Source organism: Hemiscyllium ocellatum, unplaced genomic scaffold (genome assembly GCF_020745735.1).
Source record: "Hemiscyllium ocellatum isolate sHemOce1 unplaced genomic scaffold, sHemOce1.pat.X.cur. scaffold_698_pat_ctg1, whole genome shotgun sequence".
Classification (NCBI taxonomy): Eukaryota; Metazoa; Chordata; class Chondrichthyes; order Orectolobiformes; family Hemiscylliidae; genus Hemiscyllium; species Hemiscyllium ocellatum.
The window spans coordinates 237,319-259,410 of record NW_026869180.1 but is presented as its reverse complement, the minus strand read 5'-3'; the positions used below and the strand labels follow the sequence as shown (position 1 = coordinate 259,410).

The following is a 22,092-nucleotide window of genomic DNA, read 5'->3' as shown; positions in this document are numbered from 1 at the left end:
AGAAACCGGGGTTGGGGGGATTGTGTGTGAGAGGGGAAATGAGGGAGTGTGAAGAGGAGAGGTGATGAGAGAGAGAGAGAATTGAGGAGAAAGAGTAGGGGAGAGGTAATGGGGAGGCTGGGTTGGAGTTGGGGGAACAGAGGGAGTTAACCCCAGCTCCTGAGCTCAGGGCGCGGTGCCCTCCCCTTCCCTGAGGACCAGGACTTGGGGCTGAGTCTGTCTCTCTCAGCTCAGCTTCTCCAACACAAAGACACACAACAACATCGGTCCCTCTGCTGCTCGGCACGCTTTCATCAGCATTTTTATTGGTTACAAATGGAAGTGATGGATACAGTCAGTGGGATGGTGCCTTTTCTCACTGGCCCCTGAGTTGTGAGAAACATTGAAATGTTTCCCTGTAACCCCCCCTGTGGGATAAGGAGGGACAAACCAGCGCTCCCCTCAGTCTGTTACCATAGCGACAGGCTGCTCCATCGCTGAAACACTGAACTGAAATGAGAAAATCCCGGATGGTGTGATTAATGAGGGAATTTGATGATGGATGGATTTGGGTGAAGGGATATTTCAGCACATTCTTCAGCTGCTGCCTGAACTTAGTCTGGGTCACGGCATAAATCGCGGTGTTTGTGCAGCAACTGAGGAGCTGCAGCATGAAGCCCAATTCCTGCACAAAGCAATCGAGATACAGAGGGGTATCCACAATATACAACATCCGGTACCATACAGAATACAGCATTAACGTTGACCATAACAGGATGAAATTGGCCGAGATCACAAACAGTAAAATGATGGATTTTTTTCGGTTTCTCATTTCAGTGTCAGACTGAGCGTCCCCATTGGTGTGAGCGCGGAGTCTCCTGCGGGCTCTGCTGGTCACTAAAATGTGTCTGACGGTGAGAACATTGAGCAGCAGAATCAGGAGAAATGGGACACCCGGGGTTAGAATGTGGTGGAGGAACTCGATTGTGACCCAGACACTGGAGAATCGAACAGCGTCTGTTACATCACAAAACCAGGGGCGTTCCCCAGCCAATACCGAGCCGTGAGCATAAAATACCAGGAAATGTTCTTTAAACAGCTCAGCACAGTCACTGCTCCCAGAACCACAGCCGCCGTTTTCTCACTGCAATATTTACTTTTCAGCTTCTGGCAACAAATGGCCACAAACCGATCAAAGGTGAAAGTGACGGTGAACCAGACAGAGCAGTCAGTGGCTGCATAAAGCAGGACGGCGTGGATATTACACACGGGGACGGAGTCCTCAGGAAATAAAACTGTTCCCATAAACAATGGGAATGTGTCTCAGGATCAGGTCGAGGATAATGACCAGGAGATCCGCCGCTGCCATGGCCCCCAGGTAACGTCTGACACATGGAGACAATCCACAATCTTTATAAAGCAGGACGTAGATGGTCACTACGTTAACTGTGAGGAAGGAAAACAAACCCATTATCCATCAGCCTGGAGGCAAAGGGACCCGTTTGATCGGGGACCCAGTGAGATTTTCAAATGTGTCCCTGTATTCAGGGATTTATTAAAATAATTGGAGCTGGAATAACAAATGGGAAGGTCGGAATTACTGACAAAAATGTGACATAAACCACAAGAAACCCTCCCTCCCCAAACACACAGAGACACATCCATAAGGACAGATGGTTTCTAGAACATTCCCACACACTCGATCACTCGAGAGCAGACACAGGTCACTCCTTCCCAGTTCCTAATACGGAGGGTGGGAATGTTGCTGTCCTGAAGGATTCTCTCCCAGTTTCCTGAAGACAAACGGAGTTTGGGAATTTCTGTATTTTGGTCTAAATTGTGGTCGATCCTGTGTCGTGGAGAAATGTAAACGCAGGGAAAACGTATTCCCCCTTTAACTGCCTGAGGGGCCTTCGGAACAGTGTCTCCTTCTCCCTGGAACGGGATCTCTTCCCTCGGGATCTTATCGTTTGTTCAATTCACTGACGTCCGGCCGTTCACAAACAAACAACGTCAGGGACAGAACGTTCCGGGGAATGTCAGTTATAGAATGTCAGGGACAGAACGTTCCGGGGAATGTCAGTTATAGAATGTCAGGGACAGAACGTTCCGGGGAATGTCAGTTATAGAATGTCGGGGACAGAACGTTCCGGGGAATGTCAGTTATAGAATGTCAGGGACAGAACGTTCCGGGGAATGTCAGTTATAGAATGTCAGGGACAGAACGTTCCGGGGAATGTCAGTTATAGAATGTCGGGGACAGAACGTTCCGGGGAGCTCCGTGACCTGTCCATCACCTTTCCCCTCTATCCATTCTCCCACCATGATGTACTGTGCACAGGCTACATATCCATCCAGCACGGGGAGCTGCACTGACCACACCATTGTATTATCTATAAACCTCAGCCAGACAGTCTGACCAGCACAGAGACCTGTGCAGTGATCACCCGTGAATTAAGCTGTAACCCAGGAGCAGTTACCCTCCCAGCATGTAGGACTGTGTACCCCACCCCAGTGCATTGATTAGATTACTTACAGTGTGGAAACAGGCCCTTCAGCCCAACAAGTCCACACTGACACGCCGAAGTGCAACCCACCCATACCCTACATTTACCCCTTACCTAACACTACGGGCAATTTAGCATGGCCAATTCACCTGACCCGCACATCTTTGGACTGTGGGAGGAAACCGGAGCACCCGGAGGAAACCCACGGGGAGAATGTGCAAACTCCACACAGTCAATCGCCTGAGGCATTAATTGAACACGGGTCTATGGCGCTGTGAGGCAGCAGTGCTAACCACTGTGCCACCGTGCGGCCCCAGGAATAGAAGGATCATCCACACGAGGCTGTGCTAATTTCTTGGTGCTATCGTGTTGAACTCACCTCATTAACTACCCATGGTGTCCCTTTCATTCAATACCAGCCCGATTCTCCCACCCATCATGCGTGCCCCTGGGTATTCTGTGACCCCTGGCACTGGTGCCACGGCGGTCCTGGTGGATGGGCTAGTACAGAGGGTGACCATTCTCTTCCCAGAGGGAGCCACACCACCAGACCCACTGAGCATGGTCTGAGCTCCCCACCCAGCTCAGTGCAGTATCTGCGGTCTGCAGAAATGTCCAGCAATACAGGACAAGCATCAATAACCTTCCCGCTCTGTCAGGATAAGGGTCACTGTATTCTCTCTGCTCACTGTATATCTGTTATGGCACCTTCCCCCCCCACCCACACCCCCACCACTCTCTCTCTCTCTCTCTCTCCCCCCCTCTCTTCCGCTCTCTCTCTCCCTCTCTCTCACTCCCTCCCTCCACTTTACCCCTCACACTAATAACACTTCATGGATACAACCCTGTGGACTGACTCCATCCGAACCCCTCCCCATGTCCCCCATGTACACCGGCACTAACAGCAGGGCCACCCACTCCCACCCTCCCTTTCTCCCATTCCAGGAGAAACAGCTTGCAGTCGGACCGAAAGGGCCAAGCCGGGTGGTGGAGTGCTCGATATCCATTCCCTCACCCCCTCACCCGCCATGTGGGGAGGGCCCTGGCACGACCCTGGAAGCCTCATGTGGGGATTCTGAAACATCCACGTCCCACCGACCGAGTAAGGAGCAATGTTCAGTGAAGGGCAATTCTCACTTTAAACCCACTGGCAGCTCCGTTTCCCCCGGCACAACTTAGAAGCCGTGGCCCTGATGCCATCTCCCTTCTGTGTCGAGCTGGTACAAATGGAATCCCCACGGTCTCGGGGGGCAGGAGGGTGGGCTCACATCACATTGTCACCACCACCTCCCAGGAAGGGAGCACGGAGACTCCCTCCCTCACCTCCCCCTGTAAACAGCTCAGATACTGACACTAATCTGTGATAGTTACTGCTCTCCCCCACTTGTCCTGACATCTTCAACAATCTGTGCTCATATACACCCAGCGCTCTCTGTTCCTGCAGCCCCTTTATAATGGCACAGCCTGTTTTAAACTGTCTTTCTTTATCTTTCATACCAAAGTGCATCACCTCACACTGCTCTGCATTGATCCCCGTCTACCAGCGTGTCACTGTCCTGTTAGAGTTCCACACTGTCCTCCATAGACTTTACAATTCTTGCAGGTTTGGTACCATTTACAAACATTAAGATTGTCATAGTGTCACAGTCCCCATGAAACAACTGAAATCCTGCCCCACACACAGGAGTGTGAGCAAGTGAAATACTGATATTTCCCTATGGACAGAGTCAAATAATGACATACTGTCAATGGAATAACAAAAGTCCTGACACATACGAGACAGAGTAGATGAAATATTGACAAACCACAGAGCAAGAGAAATCCGGATAGGTTCCACTTATCTATATTCATCAGGGTATAATGGGATGAAGGTGAAAGTGTGTACTGTACCTTTAAGAGAGAGTGAATGCTGCTCTGAACTGAGAGCTTACAAGTCCCTGTGATATGAGAGGATGGCAGACCCAGAAACAGTATATTGCTGTAGAGCTGGAGTCGGGTTATAAGCAGTTAAGAGATAGAGGGTCTCTTTCAGTTCACTTTCAGTGTTAAAAGCTACATTGTTGTTTTTATTTAAACAGTGGAATTTGGGAGTTCTCTGTCACTCATATTTCAACAGTTTATGAGGCGAATTGAGCATTTATTTATGTTTAGTTTAAATTACCAGATGAGATCTATGCCGTGTCCTAACAATTGCTGTGTGTGTATCTGTGTGTCTCCGTGTGGAGCAGGTCTGGCTGTCTCTATGGTGCTGAAAGTGATGCAATGCCACCCTCTGCTGGCCTCCCCACGCCACTGCACAGGCATTGGCAGAGGGTGAAAACCAACAGGGATTCATTCAGAGAGGGGGAGGGAGAGGGCAGCTGCTCACAGCACCATCCAAACTGATGTCTTATCCATGTACTGATCTAAATGTCCTTTAAACGTTGTAACTGTCCCTGCTTTCACCACTTGCTCTGGAAGTTCATTCCACACAAAAGCCAGCTTCTGTCTAAAATAATTACCTTTCCTGACTTTTGTAAATCTGTTTTCCTCGCACGTTAAAATATCCCTCAGTTTTGAATCCCCAACTCTAGGGAAAAGACATCAGCCCTTCAGCTTATCTGTACCCCTCACTATTTTATAAACCTCTGCAAAGTTACCCCTCCATCTCATACTCTCCAGTGAAAAATGTCCCAGCCTATTCAGCCTCTCCTTATAGCTCAATCCCTCCATTTCCAGCAACATCCAGGTTAAACTCTTCTGAACCCTCTCCAGCTTAATAATATCAAGGTCAATAATATCAAAGTGAATAGTCAATGTATTTTATAAGGGGGTAGTGGAGACCAAAACTAGAGGACATAGTTGTAAGAGGGGAAACATTTAAAAGTGACCTAAGGGCAGCTTTTTCACCCAGAGGGTGGTGTGCCTATGGAATGAGCGGGCAGGATGTCCAGACTGGACACAGTATCCCAGAAGAGGTCTCACCAATGTCCTGTACAACCTCAACATGACGTCCCAAATTCGATACTCAAGGGTCTGACCTTTGAAGACAAGTGTGTTAAACACCTTCTTAACCACATTATCTATATGAGATGCAACTTTTAAAGAATTATACCTGATGGCCTAGGTCTCTGTTCTACAACACTGCCAAAGGCCCTACGTTTAATTGTATAAGTCCTACTCTTGTTGGATTTACCAAATCCAATACCTCTCATTCATCAAAACTTAAATCCATCTGCCACGCCTCGGCCAGTGAGTGATATTACCACCTCCTCACCTTCCCCGTTTAATTTTAAAATGCCCACCCCTCTCCAGGAGGCCTGCATAGTCCGGCCTTGATTTTCACAAAGACCCTGAGCTTGGTTTGCATTGTGTGGTTAGAGGAGGAGGGACGGATTGCAGACACAGTCAGTGGGGAGGAGAGGCTGGACAGTAATCAGCGGCCTGGTATCATTTCATGGTTTTAGGCAGAGGGTAGACATACGTGAGATTTAGGTTATACTGGTCGGTGTTTTGGGACCAGAAATTATGGTCTTTCTCCGTGCCTGGTGTTCAGTAATAAATATCTATTTGAGAGCCTTCATTGGGCAGAGTGTGTCTGCAGGAATTCTTTCCCTAATATTGCAGACTACAGATAATAGCGATTAAAGATGGTCATAGTTAATTTCGATCTTGCACTAGTTTAACAACACAAAATGTTTTGTGTAGTTCAGTAATGGTAACCTGATTATAATAAATCCACACCGAGCTGAACGCTGCCCCTTAAAATGTGACCCAAAATCTGGGTATAGTAGTGTAGTGGGTAGTGTCCCTGTCTCTGAGCCAAGGCACTGGGTTTGATTCCAATTCCTGAAATTGTTTGGTAGTGTTCCTAGCTCTGGACCAGAAGGTGTGGATTCATGTCCTGCCTGCTGCAGAGGTATGTCTCAGCATGTCATAACAGGCTGATGAACAAACACAGTGAATAATGTTACAGCTTTATGGGTATTGCCGAGTGGTGCTCGTGTCCCTACCTCCGGGCACAAAGGTCTAGGTGTAAATCCCACAGAAGTGTCTCCTAATATATCTGAACAAACTGATGAAACTGGTTTTAGAATTGTGACTTGATGGAGAAAGAACAGGTGTCAGTGTTGAATTTCAGCATTTCGGCCCAGGATTATTGAAAGTACAGCCATTCGTGTTGATTGGAGTCACATTTCGCAGCAGTAAAGGTTTATAAAATCAGAACGGTCATGGATAGGGTTTGTAGTCAAGGCTTTTCCCCAGGTTAGGGGCGTCCAAAACTAGAGGATATTGGTGGAAAGTGAGAGGGGAAAGGTTTTGAAGAGGCCTAAGGGGCACCTTTTCACACAGAGGGTGGTGTGCGTATGGAATGAGCTGCCAGAGGAAGTGGTGGAGGCTGGTACAACTACATCATGTAAAAGGCATCTGGATGCTGACAGACCTGGTGAGTTTTTCCAGCAATTTCTGTATTTGTTAAAACAAAGAATTCATTTTAACACAGGTATCTGTGTTAGCTGGCTGGATACAGAATTGGCTGGCCAGCAGAAGACAGTGAGTGGTAGTGGAAGGAAAATATTCTGCCCGGAAGTCTGTGGTGAGTGGTGTTCCTCGGGGCTCTGACCTTGGGCCTCTACTCTTGGTAATTTTTTAAAAATGACTTGGATGAGCGGATTGAAGAATCAGTGAGCAAGTTTGCAATGACATGACGGTTGGAGATGTCGTTGACAGTATAGAGGGCTGTTGTAGGCTGCAGCGGGACATTGACAGGATGCAGAGATGGGCTGAGAGGTGGCAGATGGAGTTCAACCTGGATAAATGCGATGTGATGCATTTTGGAAGGTCGAATTTGAAAGCTGAGTACAGGATTAAGGATAGGATTCTTGGCAGTGTGAAGGAACAGAGAGATCTTGGTGTGCAGGTACATAGATCTCTTAAAATGGCCACCCAAGTGGACAGTTTTGTTAAGAAAGCATATGGTTTTTTGTCTTTCATTAACAGGGAGATTCAGTTTAAGAGTCGTGAGATCTTGTTGCAGCTCTATAAAACTTTGGTTTGAACGCATTTGGAATACTGTGTCCAGTTCTGGTCACCCTATTATAGGAAAGATGTGGATGCTTTGGAGAGGGTTCAGAGGAGGTTTACCAGGATGCTGCCTGGACTGGAGGGCTTATCTTATGAGGAGAGGTTGACTGAGCTCGGACTTTTTTCATTGGAGGAAAGGAGGAGGAGAGGGGACCTAATTGAGGTATTCAAGATTATGAGAGACATAGATAGAGTTGATAGCCATAGACTATTTCCCAGGGCAGAAATGGCTAACACGAGGGGTCATAGTTTTAAGCTGGTTGGAGGAAAGTATAGAGGGGATGTCAGAGGCGGGTTCTTTACACAGAGAGTTGTGAGAGCATGGAATGCGTTGCCAGCAGCAGTTGTGGAAGCGAGGTCATTGGGGACATTTAAGAGACTGCTGGATATGCATATGGTCACAGAAATGTGAGGGTGCATACATGAGGATCAATGGTCGGCACAACATGGTGGGCTGAAGGGCCTGTTCTGTGCTGGACTGTTCTATGTTCTATGTATTCTGAATACATTAAACATTTTATTTTTTAATGACGCAGGGACATATAAACATATCTTCAAATCGTCCAAGACCATTTTCTGCTCAGGGTATGGCTCTGTGTATGACAGCAGCAATGATGCACCGACATGGAACAGGGAATGTGATGGAGACATAGTTTGGACAATGTACAAGGAGACCTCACATGGTCCAGTATTGGGAGAGAATGACATTATTGTGTGATTCAACTCAGAGAGGGAGACAATGTCATCTGCCAGAGAAGAAACAGCCTATTGCACTCTCTCTCCTTCATTATTCCCCATCACAGTAACGTGTACGAGCTAAAACAAAAGTCTACTGTCATTGTTACCATTCTTATTTTTATAGAATCCTGCAGTGTGGAAACAAGCCCTTCGGCCCAACAAGTCCATACCAACCTTCCAAAGAGTAACCTTCCCATGCCCTTACAGTTACCACTGACTAGTTCACCTAAAGTAGAAATCGCTGAACACTGTGGACTATTTGACCAACCCACTTGAATTATACAGCTTTGGGCTGTGGGAGGAAATGGGAGCGCCCATCAGAAGCTCACGCAGACAAGGGGAGAAGATGCAAACTCCACCCAGATAGTCGCCCGAGGCTGGAATTGAACTCATACCCCTGATGCTGTGATGGAACACTGCGAACTCCTGAGCCACTGTGCTAACCTGGAACCTCCTGACTGCCGAATGCAAAGGGAATTCAGCCCAATTCCAACTGTCCCAGGATAAAATCCCATTGCTAGCAGCTGTGTGAGTACAATATCTTCAGAAGCAGAATAACATTTTGGACAATCTCTCAATTTTTCCTTTTGTCATTAGTTACACAAATATTTGGACAAGGTTCTTTAACGTGAAATTGCAGAAAGTCTGCGTGTGTGTGTGTGTGTGTGTGTGTGTGTGTGTGTGTGTGTGTGTGTGTGTGTGTGTGTGTGTGTGTGTGTGTGTGTGTGTGTGTGTGTGTGTTTTTAGAACGGGAAATATCGAGTCTTTGTTTGCAATATCCAGTTTGCCATTCAGCATTCCATCATAGTTGGAGTAGCGTTGCTCTGGATCATAAACGTGCTATTTGAGCAGATTAAAGAAACTAGCCTGACTTGTTCCTAAAACTGACCCTGACCCAGTCTGAGACCAATATCATCGGCCACATCACCGACCTGGTTACATTTAACATTTGTTGTGAACAGTGGAGGAGTGGGACTAGAAAAGGAGACAGTGACCCAAAAAGCCGGGGAACTATAGACCGGTGAGCCTGATGTCGGTGGTGGGTGAGTTGTTGGAGGGGATTCTGGGGATAGCATTTACATACATTTGGGAAGGTAAGGGCTGATCGGGGTAGACAACGTGGCTTTCTGCATGGGAAATCATGGGACATTAATTTGGTTGAGTTTTGTGAAGAGTTGATACAGAAGATTGATGAAGGCAGTTTGGTAGATATTGTCATTATGGACCTCAGCAAGGTGTTCATAACATTCCGATTGGTAGGCAGATTAGTAAGGTTCGGTCACATGGGATACAGAAGAAGCTCGTCACAATTGGCTTGAAGGAAGAGGGGTATTTTTCAGCCTTGAGGCTTGTGAGCAGAAATTGTACACTTAATGGTAAGGGCCTGGTGAGTGTTCTGAAACAAATGGACATAGGGCTGCAGGTACCTTGTTCCTTGAAAGTGGAGTCGAATGCAGACAGTGCAGTACAGAACACATTTTACACATTTGCCTTAATCAGTCAGAGCATTGAGTATAGGGGTTGTGGTGGCATGTTGCATCTGTTCAGGATGTTGGTGAGGCCACTTTAAGAATACTGCGTACAACTCGGTTTTCTGCAGAAAAGATTTACACAGATGTCCCAGGACTGGAGGTTTGCGCTTTAGGGAGAGGATGATTAGTTTGAGGTGTTTCCACCTGGAGTGTCAGAGCTTGAAGGGTAACATTATAGAGGTTTATATAATCATCAGGGACATAGATATTCTGAACAGATATGTTCTGCTCCCCAGGGTAGGGGACTCCAGAACAGGAGTGCATAGTTTGAAGAGGTGAGGACAAATGACTTAGAAGGGACCTGAAGATAAATGTTTCACACAGAGAGTGGTGTGTGTACCGAAAGTGCTGTCAGAGGAAGTGGTGAAGGCAGTTACAATCGCACATTTAAAAAGTATCTGAAAGAGGAGGGATATTGGCCAAACGCTGGTAAATGGGACTGGATCAGATGTGATATCAGCTCGTTGTGAACAGATTGGACTAACAGGTCTGTTTCTGTTCTGCATGACACTGATTCTATAAGAGGGATGACAAAAAATTCTGAAAGTAATGTCCAAATCAGAATCCTCTTCACTGGAAGTTTATTATGCCTCTATGTTCACATTGATTGACAGTTATGTTAGTGAAATATTTGACAGAGAACTGAGTCATGGATAATGGGACGCAGACAGGAAAGTGGGGCTGAGACCACAACCTGATCAGCCACAATCTTAGTGCCTGGTGGAGAAGGTTCAACGTATCTAATGACTCACTCCTGTCCCTCAATCCCGTGTTCCTGTGTTCCATTCAGCCCATTAAACCTGTTCGGCAGGAGCATTTAGAGGCTACTTACTTCTATAACCTGGTGCACAGAAACCGAGGAGATCATTCGGCCCTTTAAGGGTGTCCCACACGGTTTGAGGTGATTTGAGAAGTGTACTTATAAAACCCAAGCTGGGTATGAAAGAGGCCCCTCATCTCTCTGTACAGAGCTTCCTCTCTCTGAAACTTGTGCTCTATTTCTTGGTCATATTGTAGACCCAAATTCACTATGAATACAGCCCCCATACCTCACCCAGCGATGGCTCACAAAATCCTCTTGTCTCCCTGACGGCAACATTCAATAACAGAACATTCATGAAAATATCACCCACTAACTTTCCAATAACAGAATGTGAGAACATCAGACACAGGGGCAGGTCGTTCACTCCCCAAGCCTGCCTTGCCCTTCACTAAGATCATGACTGATCTGCTCTTGGTCTGAAATCCTCTTTCATACCCAATTCCTCATCGCCCTCAACTCTCTGACAGGTCAATATCCATCTACCTCCTCTTCAAATACTTTCAGTCATCTGGCTCCCCGAACACTCTTGAGAAGAGAAACCCTGACATTCAATGCCACCTGTTTGAAGAAAACCCTTGCTGCTCCTATACCATGGCTTATTGATATGAACAAAAGAGGTTGACACAAGGGGTCAGGTAAAAATGATTGACCCTGATATCAAGGCTTCTGTTGACATCAAGGAGCTGAACAAATCTGAACTTAATGGAATCAGAGAAAACTCTCCAGTGTTTGGAGTCAAACATGGCACAAAGGAAGATGTTCATCATCTCAGTCCTGGGTCACCTCTGTGGGAGATCCTCAGGGTAGCTTCCTCTTCACAAACATCTTCAGCTGCTTCATCAATGTCTCCCCACCCTCACTCTCCCCGCCATAAGATCAGAAGTGGGGATGGTCACCTAGGATTCCACAATGTTCAGAATAATTTGACGCCCCCGTCAGCTCCTGAACTGGACTGTGTCCATGTGCAGCAAGACATGGACTCCATTGAGGCTTGTGCTTTTAAAGAGTCTGTAACATTCATATAAAGGACTGTCTGACACTACACATTGCCACAGTAAACTAAGAGTTCATTCCGCACCTTACACTGGTTTCACAGGAATATGAGGAGGTCATTCAACCCATTGACACTATTAGAGAAGAACAGGGACAGCCCATTCAGTGCCTCCAACATATTACTCAAGAAGGGAAGGATTCTAGTGTGATGGGCCACACCAGAGCCCCTCGACAATATTTGAAGGCGGTAGCCTAGACTCTAATGTTTTCTTATTTTAAAGAAAATGTAAAATGTCTGTTCCAGATGCAATGTTACTGGACAAACAACTCGGTGTGAAGCATAACCCCATTTGCTTAAATACGATAGATGAAATAAAACCAAAGAAAGAAGAATTTAGAATAATGTAATTATATTGGACAAGTTAACAGAACAATAGATCTAGGAACTAATACTAATGAACTGTTCCAATACTGGAAAATCACATGAACACAGCCCTTGGAAAAAAGGAATATTCAGACACTGAATGACACAAATATTTCTCCAATTCAGGATTTAAAAACAGCACCAAGAGAAAATTCATAGAGAGGAGCTGCCAGGAGACATTCACTAAAACTTTCAACTCGGTGGAGACCCCAATAATTTCTGATGTTACTGAGAAACCGAAACCCAGAAATCCTAATCTGTGAAAGCTGACCACACCCATTCCATCTGCATTAAAATAAACCCAAGGCATCACTAGTTGTTTATTCAAGTGATCCTAACTAGCCAGCTTGGTAACGGTCATTCAATCTCTCTCTTAAAATAAACCAGAACAAAATAACTTCTTAAAGCTACAGCATCATCACACTAGTCAGCACATCGAGCTGTCATTCAGGAACCAGGGGTAACACAATCAGGCCTTTGACCCAATCGGACGAGGAAGAAGCCAGTCAGTCCCTTGAGTGACTTACACAGGAACAGTAGGAGGCCATTCCCACCTCAATGCACTTACACGGGGCAGAATGAGGTAATTGATGCTGATTCCTGATGAACGGCTTATGCTCGAAACGTCGATTCTCCTGCTGTGCTTTTCCAGCAAACTACTCTGATCTTCAGCATCAACAGTCCTCGCTGTCTCCTAATTGATGCTCTAACATGATGACCAAGTGGAGCAGAGGCTGCACACACAGACTGCTCCACGTTGTTCCTCGTAGCTCCGTCTGTCATGATACACACGTGGGACTTTAACGTGGTTTTCTCGCGGTGAGGAGGGAAGACATATGTCTTGTGTGAAGTTACAAGAAGGCTCCTTCCATCTCCGGGAAGCCAGCCTGGTGTTCTCTATGTAGGGTGGATGCTGATGGGAATGGCTACCTGTTTCAGATGGAAGGTATTGTGGCTGCTGTTGGGGATTGTGAGCAACCTGACGTTCAGTTCGGGTTCACACGCCGACTACACAATAACGTGGGGAGAGTTAATTAAGGCATATAAACTATTAGGAAAGTCACGTTAGACTGATGGATGGACTCTCTAAATTCAAATAATGCTGATCTTGTTCATGTTGATCTTGTCTAGTGCACATCCTGTTCAATGTAACCGTTATGCCTTACTCTGTCCAAGTCTATTTCCACCCTATGATCTGTCTGGCCATGTTTACTATGATCTGCCTCCACTGCTCATAAATAAAGTGTTTCCCTGTACTGAGGTACACGTGACAATAAATCAAACCAATAACTCCTGGGTAAAGTATGGAATTTCTGTTTTGGAAATAAGAGACCCCTGCCACTCCTCATGTTTCAGCATCACCATTTTTTCGTCTATCACACTCTACAGGTTAAACACTCAGTTTCCTCACTCTATCCTCATGTTACCATCATCCGTGTCTATGGTACGGGAACCATTCCTTACAAAGGACATCAAATCTGTACAGAATGCTCCAAATGCTCTCTCAGCAAGGTTCTACAACAGCTGAAAGATGGCTTCACTTATGTACTCGAATCATCTTACAATGAAGGACAGCATACCATTGACTGCACCCATTACTTACACAGGGTTTGATTCGGAGCAGTCAGCATAGACAGCATAGATCATGCTTCCCAAATTTCTTAGAGTGCTTTGATGAGGTTTGATAAGTTTCCAAATGGCAGGCTGCTCAGGAAGGTTACAACATGTAGAATGCGTGGGAACTGTCCAATTGGATACACAGTTGGCTTGATGGTAGGAAGAAGTGGGTTTAGTGGAAAGATGTTTGTCAGACTGGAGGCTGGGTCCATAGCTGTTTGGTATCTATGATTTGGTTGAGAATGTACAAGGTATGATTAATAAGTTTGCAGATGACATTAAAGTAAGTGGGAGCATGATCAGTGAGGAATATTATCAGAAATTGCAGCAGGACCTTAATCAGTTGGGGAAATGGGCCGAGAAATGGAATTTAATATAGAAGCGTGAGGTCTTGCATTTTGGAAATTCAAATCAAGGTAGGAGTTTCATGGTGAATGGGAGGGCCTTAAGGGGTGCAGGGGGCAGAGAGACCTTGGTGCTCAGGTGCACGGTTCCCTGAGAGTGGAGTCACAGGTAGACAGGGCAGTGAAGGAGGCATTTGGCACATTGGCCTTCATCAGGCAGGATATTGAGTATAGAAGATGGGAATTTATGCTGCAGTTATACAGGACTTTGGTAAGGCCGCACTTGGAGTATTGTGTTCAGGTTTTGTCACTTTGTTTAAGGGAGGATGTTATTAACTTAGAAAGAGTACAGAAGAAATTTACAAGGATGTTGCCAGGACCCAATGATCTGAGTTATAGGGAGAGGTTGGACAAGATAGGACATTTTCTTTAGCGTGTAGGAGACTGGGGGAGTTGTTATAGAGCTGTACAAAATCACGAGGGGTATAGATAGGGTTAATGCTCTCAGTCTTTTTCCAAGGTGTAGAGAATCGAGGACGAGAGAGGATCAGTTTAACGTTAGAAGGAAAGGAATAAAGGGGAACCTGAGGGGCCACTTCTTTCCACAGACGCTGGTACATGGATGAGCTACTCGCAGATGTAGTTGAGGGGGGTAAATTAACAACATTTCAAATGCGTTTGGATAAATATTTGGGTAGGAAAGGACTGGAAGGATATGGGCCAACTGCATGGAAATGGGGTGAGCGTGGATGGACATTTACAAGGTGGAGTCGAACCACTCTGTTAATTAAAATCAAACACGCAGAAAAGCTCACCTCACCTCGTAATCTGTTAAAATATGAGTGACACAGACCTCCTTTTAAACAGAAATTAACAAGTTAGTTTCTTAACCTTAATAGTGAACACTAAACAACAACTATTCACAAATACAAGTCCCTCTTTTCTTAGCTACTTACTATCTGACTCGAACTCTGTAAAAATATGCTGTTCCAACAACCCACATATTAAACATTACAATCTCAAGACCATACAGTCTCTATCTTCCCCGCTGTCTTCACTCTTTCAGCTGCATCTCCCCGGGTCATTTTTTTTGTTGCAAGTAGGTTTGACATGAACATGTGTCTTTGAGAGAGAGTGTTTGAGATGGTCAGTTAGCACTCCTGCTCTACAGCAGTTGCTCTACTGTTGGATGGCAGCAGCTCTCCCTCCAGTGTTCAACATGCTGGGTTTATATGCTCCCCATGATATAATAATTCTCATAATTTGATTGCTGTCCAGGTGTCCAAACAATAATATTCACATTCTGTTGGCATCTGGTATCCTGAGCGTTATTTAAACTCTTTGGTTACATTTGAATGGCTGTCAAAACAGCAACCAAAACTCAGGAATCCATTTCTCAGCTAATGGTGACATGTGGAACAGTGTGACCTTCAGCTGGCATCTCAAGCTTTAATTTCTATTCAGCAAAACCCGATCTGTCTTAAAGTGTCCATATATGTTTTTGTCTTCATAACATCTCCCCGTTTCAGAAAATAAAATGAACTAGCAGAATGAAAAGATGGCTACATTTGTTTTCCTCTAATTCTTAATCCCAATTTTATGAAATACCAAAGTGTTAATCTTAGTTATATCATTCATATTAATTCTGCACACCAATACAACACTGGAATAAGTCAAAACTTATCTACACTTTTTCCTTTAAATCCATGAAAACACATCTGCTATCACATTGTAGGAGCCACAGTATGTACATTTTGTAAGTTTAAAGTCGGTAAGGTAAGACTCCAATGAAATAGTCTCATATTCCGGTCTTTAAATATTCCAAAAAATGCGAGAGATTTGTCGTTGTCCACAACTATCTCCGACAATTTGTTTGTCATATACACATTAAAATATTGTCAGGCCAGTGTGGAACTTAATCATTCTTGTTCAATAAGTAACCTATCGGGGTCTCCATTTTAATTTTATGATTTTATCTTTAAGTTAATAACGTTCAACAATATATTCTGATTCATTTTCTGTGTGTGTGCATATATCTCTGTTGTACGTCCATTAGCCTTTCAGGACGGAACACCTCTGCCTGTTCAGGTTTTTCCTGCACCGTTACATCAAACAGGGTGTCAGTTCACTGAGCATCAACTCATTTGTCTTTTTCGTTCGTTTTTCCTTCCTGCTGTAACTTATGACAGTGGGATCTTGTTACTGGAAAAAAATCCTGGGTAATTTTCTTTTAACTCACCAATTCCCTCATCTTCCTTTGGCTTCTCCACCACAAGGGGTGCCTCTCCCACCTGCCTCCTGCTAAATCATTCCCAAGAACAAACTGTATTCCTAGAACAGACACTCTGTTACTCACTGTCACTGTTACTTCCCCAATCTTGATTTGGCATTCCAACCTGATGTTACACAAGGGAATGCTTAATTTCTGTCCCTATTTCACAAGTTATCACGTTCTTGATTATCATGTCAGAAAGAGTGACAAAAAACTTTCATCTCGTACTATTAGAGGGTGAGAGAAAGTGAGGGCGGCAGATGCTGGAGATGAGAGTTGAAAAGTGTGTGGCTGGAAAAGCACAGCATGTCGGCAGCATCCAAGGGGCTGGAGCAGTGACGTTTCAGGCATACGTCCTTCAGCAGGAAAGTGGGGCGTAAGGGAGGGGGAAGGAGGTTGAAAAATAAATGGGTGGGTGGGGGGTGGAGCTGGGTGAAAGGGAGCTTGGAAGGCGATTGGTAGATGCAGGTGGGGTGTGATGGTGATATGTTGGAGAGGGGGGTGGTAGGACAGCTGGAACCCCCAACCTGTACAGCATCAACGTTGACTTCATCAAATTCCAAATCTCCCCTCCACCAACCTCTCCCAGATCCAACCGTTCAACCTAGCACCGCCCTCTTGAACTGCCCTAACATGCCATCTTCCTTTCCACCTATCGACTCCACCTTCCCCTCCGACATATCACTATCACTCCTACCTACATCTTCTTGTTGCCTTCCCAGTGACCCTCCCACCAGCTCAGCTACTACTCTCGTATTTATCTTCCAGCCCCTTGTCCCCCACCACGTTCCGGACGATGGGTTTCTGCCTGATATGCGAATGTCCTGCTGTTCGGACGCTGCCTGGTCTGTTGTGCTTTTCTGGTGCCTCACTTCCCAACTAGTAGAGACTGAGCAGATCCCTTATCTCACAAAATTATAATTTCTTATCCTTCTCCCCCTGTTCTTTCTGAGTAAACTTTGTCTACAGAGCTGAATTGTTTAGTGAGATCAGGCACTGCCTCCATACCCAGCCCTTGCCTAGGCTGTGCAATGTCCTGCAGCTCCTCGGCTGCACTTGGGGTTTCCTTTACCAGTTTCACTAATGCCACTGGCTTAGCCTCTTCTACCGCATCTTTCCCCAAAGTGTCTTCTTTAACGCCCAGCACGGTGTGCCATCTTACTGCAGTGATAACAACTTTTTCCCTGTGCCCCTCTTAAACCATCAGCACTGTAATATTATGTGTTCCACTCCCTTACAGTGAGAGCACCTGAGGCCTTTCACCACCTTTCAACCCCCATGGGCTTCTTTCTTCACCTGTGGTAAACTATTGTGAGCTACTGTTCGCTTTGTAATGTGTGACCTTCCCTCTCCCAATTTCTATCCCCCACAGGATGAAATTCTTGCCAGATGCTAAATTTCATCACATGCCACAATGCATATTTACCTGCCATTTCTGCCGCGCTTCTCACTTCTTGAACTTTCTATTCATTCACATGATTTTTTCCTATCTCTGGAAATGAGTCTTTTAACTTCTCCAACAGATTAATCTTCCTTCAAGCCTCACAGGTCTTATCCATTTTTAAGACCATAACCCACCTATCAAAATGACTGTGGTTAATTCTTTCAAACTCAATATAAGTCTGACCTGGTTCCGTCTCTATTTTTCCGAATTTCTGTCTATATGCTTCTAGTGCCAATTCATAACGAATCAACATAGCCAATTTGACATCGTGATAATATCTGGATCCCTCGTCTGATAGTGCTGCACATACCTCACTAGCTGTGCCCACCAGATTAGTCTGAACTAGCATTACCCACAAGTTCACTGCCGTGTCATTTTTTCAAATGAAATAAAAAAAACGTTTTGACATTTTTCTCCCCGAAATATGACAAGTTACTAACCTAGTTGTATATATCCCTACGTTCTCCCTTCATCTCCATCCTGTTCATTTAACTTTCTTACCTAATTCCCAACTTCTGAATTTCAATTCCCCTCTCTCTTTCTTTCTCTTCTCTTTCTCTTTTTTCTCTCTCTGTTTCAGCCCCTTTACTTATCTTCTAACTCCAGTTGCCACATTTGTAATTTAAGTTATTGTAACCCTACTGCAGTTGCCTATTTCTCTGATACATCAAAGTGCTTGACCAACTCCATTACAATTCCAGCTTCCCTTTTCTCCCTGGTTAAACCCAATTCCAACCTATTGGCTAATTCTAAAAAATGACCTCCTTCTGTCTTTCTAAATTTCTTTGGAAAATTCGGGAACCTCTTCAGTAATGTTAAAAGCCATTTCCCTCACTTTTCAATTAACCAACCACAAATAACAAAATTAAACGAATTTTCCCAATGGTTTTATTTGAAGCTCAAAGTCACTAATTGCAATGAGTTGGAATTTGCTGGGACCTGTTGTATCTCAGATCTGTTCAAGTCTGTCCAAATGCCATATGGCAAGGCCCCAAACTGTAGAGCATCAATGTCAAACCCCTCTGTTAATTAAACCATATACCCAGAAAAGCTCACCTCACATCATAATCTGTCAAAACGTGAGCGACAGAGAACTCCTAAATTCCACTAATAAACAAAAAAAAACAATTCATATGTGTGCAAGTTAGCTCACTGAGCTTGAAGGTATGTTTTCAGAAGTTTCGTCACCATGACTATGTTTCTTAAAGTGGGTGATGTCATTTCCGGTTATTTTAACAATCGAATGTAGACAGAATCTAAATTGATGAGTTTATTGATGGACTTCTGGTTAGAATACCATTCCTCTAAGAAGGTCCTTGCGTGTCTCAGTATGTGTGTGTGCTTTGTCCCAGTCAAAGGGGTGCCCTTCTTTGTCTGTATGTATGGAACAAAATGATAGTGCGTCATGTCTTTTGGTGACTAGTTGGTGTTCATGTATCCTCGTAACACGACAACAGGGCAGTTTCAATGGTGGAAAAAAGATTGTATATATACTGTTTAATCAATGTGTGTGTGTGCAGATAAGTCACAAATGATGTATAAAATTGATAAAATATTAAAACATTATTTGATCCTCTCAACGTTCCCTCTTTTTCTGGGATTCCCAACTCTAATTTCTCATTCTTACCAGGATGTGTGCTCCAAATTCTTGATTCTGGTTTCCCAACTTATTTCAATATATTGGCCTGCTGGGTTCTTTCCAAAGCTAATGTCTGTCATATCATTGGAGACAAATATTCTGGCATCAGACTTAGCATTTGAATATATTACTCTGTTGTACGTGCACTGTACAAAGGACCACAGCACACAGGCATTGCCAAAATATTCGGGGATGTTCACCTACTTCTTTCGAGAATGTGGTTTTCTCATTTTCCATATCTCCATATCGATATACTCTCTCTCTCGTTCTCCCTTTGTAGCTGGTTTAGAATTCCACCAATTATTCTTCGTGTCCCATCTCTCAAAGCTCCTTCTTTTAGTTTACATCTCTTCAAGATGTAATGTGGTTATAATTAAGCAATGTAACTACAAAGACATGCGGGAGGAGCTGTCCAGAGTTAATTGGAGGGGAGCTGAGCAGGAAACAGCATGGAGCAGCAATGGGAGGAGTTTCTGGGGATAATTTGGAAGATAATACAAGAAATGCAACCCCAAGAACATGAAACATACTCATGGGAGGACAAGGCAGCCATGAGTGTTAAGGCATCAATTCAAAAGAGAAAATATACAATGTGGTGAAGATGATTGGGAATCCAGAGAATTCATTGGCTCTGAAACTACATAACTCTGGTATCACTGACACTACAGAGCTCTTAATCATGATCAGGGAAAGAAACAGAGGAAAAACATTCGCTTTAAACACAGAAGATTGTATTTCTCAAGGAAAAAGACTCAGGTGAATTACACATTTGAGTTAAGATCAGTTAAATGCTTTTGCGGAATGTGTCAGATTGGAAGCAAGACCCGGGGAGACAGACCCTCAGCAGAATGAGAGTTTGAAATGGAAGTATTTCCACATCAGAAACCAGGTTAGGTCACTGAGTGCAGGGCTGATGAGTGAATGGGTCTCAGTGAGAATTGGGGAACAGACAGCAGAATTGCATTGCAGATATTGCAGCTCCAAACTGCGTATTCATGTAGTGCTTTAGACCACAGCAGCGGGAGAAGCAGAACAGCATCCAACCACAACCTGTAACTTTTTGCCAGGATAACACTTCAGTCTGTCATTACCATCAACAACATCTATGGCTCAGTGACCAGTATGGGTGAACATGTCAGAGTCAGAATCACATGAATCTTAACCTGATGCTAACTCATTAATGCCAGCAGACTTGACCAACAGATCTGATCGAAGCCCTGCAGTCCTGCCACATTCAGTTATAAATGGTGATGGACGCTTAAACAAATAACTGGAGGAGAGGGCTCCACAAACATCCCCATCCTAAATAATGGAACAGACCTGCACATCAGTGTAAAAGAGAAGGATGTTTTATCTGCACCAACTTCTGCCAGAAGTGTTGAGTCGATGATAATCATCACCCACGCCATGATGCCCACAAAATCACAGATGCCAGTCTTCAACTAATGTGATTCGCTGCACGTGACATGAAGAAACAGCTGAACACAGTAGATATGACACAGGCAATGGGCCCTGACACCATTCCTGCAATAGGACTGAAGACTTGTGTTGCACAACAAGCCGTGTCGCTGGGGAAGCTGTTTAATTCCAACTCCAACTCTGACATCTCCCTGGCAATGTGGAAAATTACTCAGCTAAGTCCCGTTCCCTAAAACGGGAATAATTGCAATCTGATCATTTACCACCCCCTCAGTCCCATCACGACAGTCAAGTTGGTAGGAGTTCTTTTTGACAGAGCTGTCAAGCAGCACAGAAATACCCTGCTCAGTGTTGTCTCTGACAGGTCCCCATGTGGAGATGGTGCTGTTGTGAAAATGTCACTGGATTACTAATCCAAACCAGGCTAATGTTCTGGCAGCTGGTGGAAGTTAAAGACAATTAATAAAATATCGAGATCTAAAATCTGGGGTCAGTAACAGTGACCTTGAAGACAATATCGATTGTAAACAGAACTTCCTTCTCCAATGTACTTTTAGGAAGTGAATCTCCCGTGATTTCCTGGGCTGGCCTAAAACTGACTCCAAAGACCCTGGCATGTGATAAACATTTCAATGGTCTCTGAAACGGCCAATCAAGGCACTCACTTGTATCAAACTACTCCAAAGACTGAAAGGATGAAACCCGACAGAACATCCGGCCTCAGCATCAGTGTCGGAAAAGGGAATGGGAACACAGTCCTGTCGACCCTGCAGAGACCTCCTTCTTAACATCTGAGAACTTGTGACAACATTTACCGAGCTTTCCCACAGACTCCACAGAAACAGCGGGAAAGGAGTAGGTCATACAACACATTGAGCCTCCCCCATTCTAGTTCATGGAAAAACATCTCCTCAATGCAATTACCCCACATGATATACATATCCGTTAATGTGAGTAACCATTGGAAGTTATAAAATAGGAAATGCAGTAGTACGTTTGGTCCATTGAGTTTGCTAACCAATTCCATGTAATGATGGTTGGCCCTTCAGTTCCACACCGTACTCCTGCTCTCCCACCATCCCTTTACTGTCTCTAAATCCTTATTTATAATCAGTGTCTTGGTTTCCAGGTGCAAGCCAATTCCCCATGTTCACCAGTCTGTGAGTGCAACCAGTTATTCTCATCTCATTTCAGAGTGACCTGCGTTACCTAATACTGTGGTTCCTTGTTTTAGTCATCCCAGCCAGGGGAATATCATCCCTGCTTTTAATCTGTCTCACCCTGTCAGAGTTTTGTA

The 22,092-nt window shown here is 44.7% G+C and overlaps 1 long non-coding RNA gene across 3 annotated transcripts; it reads left to right on the top strand.

The window, feature by feature from the left end:
• Positions 1–1,287: 1,287 nt before the first annotated feature.
• Positions 1,288–13,354, top strand: LOC132814157 (uncharacterized). Of its 3 annotated transcripts, XR_009644327.1 has the most exons (3): positions 1,301–1,357; positions 8,413–8,816; positions 11,941–13,354. It is a non-coding gene; the product is annotated as an uncharacterized LOC132814157 (long non-coding RNA). The 3 variants fall into 3 exon arrangements; XR_009644328.1 differs by lacking the exon at positions 8,413–8,816 and having other exon boundaries at positions 1,288–1,357; XR_009644326.1 differs by lacking the exon at positions 1,301–1,357 and having other exon boundaries at positions 8,092–8,816.
• The last annotated feature ends 8,738 nt before the right edge of the window (positions 13,355–22,092 follow it).